Raw genomic sequence first — 3,459 nt, forward strand, 5'->3', positions numbered from 1 at the left:
GGCACGGGAGGGGTGCTCAGTGGAAAAGATGCAGCAGATATCAGGCACCAGATGGCAAGGAGGAGGCAGTTCTGGACACAGGGACAGCAACAGGCTTGCAACAGAGACATGAGTGTGGGAGAGTGAGAGGAAATGGACCCCGCCGAGCAGTGAGAGTGGGCAAAGTGTGATGCAAGGACAAGGAGCGTGAGGAGGAATGAGATTCAAGCCTCTTGGGTGTGTGAAATTTGTGTTTTACATCTTAGCATGTGTGATGTTTGGAGGAAAGGCAATGATTTATGCGCACCCTTAGTAAAAGACAAGGATCAATGGGGACTTCGTGGTTAAGTGCTTAGCCGCTAACAGGTCAGTGGTCTGTACCCACCGGCTGCTTACCCACCGGCTGCTTCCAAGGAGAAAGACATGGGCTCTTCGGTATTTCTGAGTCCGTTCCAACTCATAGTGCCCTTGTGTTCAACAGAATGAAACACTGGCAGATCTTTTGCCATGCTCACAGTTATGTTTGAATCCCCGATTGCAGCCACTGTGTCAGTCCATCTGACTGAGGGGCTTCCTCTTTCTCACTGGCCCGCTGCTTTACCAAGCATGATGTCCTTTCCCCAGGACTGGTCTGTCCCGATGCCAGGTCCAAAATGCGTGACTCAGAGTTTCGTGATCTTCCCTTCTCAGGGACATTCGGGTTCTACTTCTTTTAAAATAGATGTGTCTGTTTTCTGGCAGTCTGAATATATTCCATATTCTTCCCTAATACCATAACTCAAATTTGTATATTATTATTTGGATTTCTTTATTCACTATCTAGCTGTTACATGCAAATGAGGTGATTTAATATGCCATCACTTAGGTGAAGCTCCTTCGAATCCTCAAAGGGACACCATTGCTCTTTAATTTTAAAGAAATTGTCGCAGCAGATTTGCTCAATTCAATGCATCCTTTGATCTCTTAAATGCTGCTTCCAGGATGACTGATTGTGAAACCAAGTAAAATTCGATCCTTAACTTCAAATGTCTTTTATCAGCAATATATAAGATAACTCTATTCATGGACCTTGTCAGATAGAATCTATAGGAGTCAACTAAATTATTTCTGTGGAAAGAGCTGATGGAGAAGCTCAACATCATAAGTCAAAGCAAGGCCAGGTACTGAATGTGGAACAGACCATCAATTGCTCATATACAAGTTCAGATTGAAGCTGAAGAAAACTAAAACAAGTCTACGAGAGCCAAACTATGACCTTGGAGATATTTCACCTGAATTTCAAGAACATCTCAAGAACACATTTGACTCATTAAACACTAAGTTGTGGGATGAGATCGAGAAGGTCATACATGAAGAAAGCAAAAGATTATTCAAAAGACAAAAGAAAGAAAAGACCAAAAGATATTCTGAAACATTCCTGAATTTATCATAATGCAAATGGAAGAAATGATAAGTAAAAGAGCTAAATAGAAAATTCCAAAGGCCAGCTTGAGAAGACAATGTATTATGATGAGCTATGCAAATATCTACAGTTAAGAAGCCAAAGGGGGGGGGGGATGTGTTAATCTGAAAGAATTGAAGAAACTTTTCAAGCCTCAAATTGCAGTATTGAGGGATAATGTGAACAAAATATTAAACAATGTAGATACATCAAAAGAGGATGTAAAGAAAACACAAAGTCACTGAATCAAAAAAGAAACAGTAGCTGTTAAACCACTTCAAAATATAGCATATGATCAAGAACCAATAGGATTGAAGGAAGAAGTCCAAGTTGCATTGAAGGCAATGAAAAATATGTTTCTAGCAATTAATGGAATACCAAATAATATGTTTCAAATGCTGATGTTGGAAGACTCATTCATCTTTGCCAAGAAATTTGGAAGACAACTACCTAGCCAACCAAACGGAAGAGATCTGTATCTGTGCTCATTCCAAAGAAAAGCGACCCCATTAATGTAAAAATTATTGAACAATATCATTACTATTACATGCAATTAACATTTTACTGGATATAGTTAAAAAATAATTGTAACATTACATCTACATGGAACTGCCAGACATTGAAGACATTCAGATGAGGATGTGGAATAAAAGTCTTTACATCATTGCTGATATCAGATGTATCTTAGGTGAAAGCAGAGCGTATCAGGCATGCCGTTGCTTTATTGACAATACCAAACCATTCAACTGTGTGAATCATAACAAAGAAATACGATTGTAAGAATGGAAATTTCAGAATGCTTAATTTTCCTCATGAGGCACCAAGAAATAGTCATTCGAGCAGAAGAAGAGGATACTGCATGATTTAAAATCAGAAAAGGTGAGTGTCAGGGGTGTAGCCTGTCACCATACTTACTCAGCCTGTATGCTGGACAAACAATCCAAGAAGCTGGGCTTTTTGAAGAAGAATGCAATGTCAGAGTTCAAGGACATCTCATTAACAATCTGTAGCATGCTGTTGACGCAAACTTGCTAAAAGGGAAAAGGGCTTAATGTACCTTCTGGTGAAGATATGATTGAACCTCTCAAGAATTGCATTTTATTGATCTCTGTATTCAATGTAGATATTTAGAAGCCCCTTGAGACTGTTCTACTCTTTCCTACAAGGATCCCATGAGTTGGAATCAATTCAATGCAATGGGTTAAGTTTGGGTCAGAGTACAAGGATTTTTTTCTCAGAACTCCATCCTTGATAATCTCTGGGCTTGGACTGATGTCAATGTACCCGTATACTAAGTAGGTCAGCATATTTTGTCTCCAGGACTATAAGCTACTCTAGAAAGGGGAGATCATTTAGAAACTAATATATGAACATCTCATAATACAGGTGCTCTAAAAGTGGACTAAAGAATTCCCCATAGCAAGGGTTCCCAAACAAGATTCTGTGGAGTTTAAACTTTGCCCAAAGGCATATACATACAACCAGCCTGGTAAAAGAGGATAGCGCAAGTGGCCAGACTCCAGATCTCTACTTCTGCTTAAATCAGCATCGTTCTAGATTTACCTAATTTACATAGGGATTTTCTTTAGAAATTTTCATTGACACCAGAGTTCTAAATATTTGTAAGGCGTGTGAAGAGACATTTGTTACCCACATCACTTGATCCCATCATTCCCCTGCTAATAATCTTTTATAAACCTCATTTTGCTCTGCTCCAGCACCCAAGGTCCTTCATGGTTTGGCATTGACCTCCAGTCCCAAGTTTTCCGCAGCTCACCTTCCCCCACATTTTTTCACACAACAGTCAGACTCAACGAACAGCGGACATCATGTACTTGCCCATTCTGTCCCTTCATGTTAAAAATGACTTCATCCTGCTGTCAACACAGTTAACTACAAAGCCGCACACAGAGGCCTTCTGGAAATTTTATCTTCTTCTGGAAATTGTATTTTAAAATGTTGCTTTCTAATTTATAATTACTCATAGCGGTGTTGATTTCTTCCCATTAGACTGTGAGCACCTCAAGGGCAAGGGCCAC

General features: G+C 39.7%; 1 pseudogene; it reads left to right on the forward strand.

The window, feature by feature from the left end:
* The window catches only part of LOC105979592, a 58,349-nt pseudogene that overhangs the window by 1,907 nt on the left and 52,983 nt on the right, over nucleotides 1-3,459 (forward strand).

Source organism: Echinops telfairi, unplaced genomic scaffold (assembly GCF_000313985.2).
Source record: "Echinops telfairi isolate 266 unplaced genomic scaffold, ASM31398v2 ScPeMD7_7407;HRSCAF=8445, whole genome shotgun sequence".
NCBI lineage: Eukaryota > Metazoa > Chordata > Mammalia > Afrosoricida > Tenrecidae > Echinops > Echinops telfairi.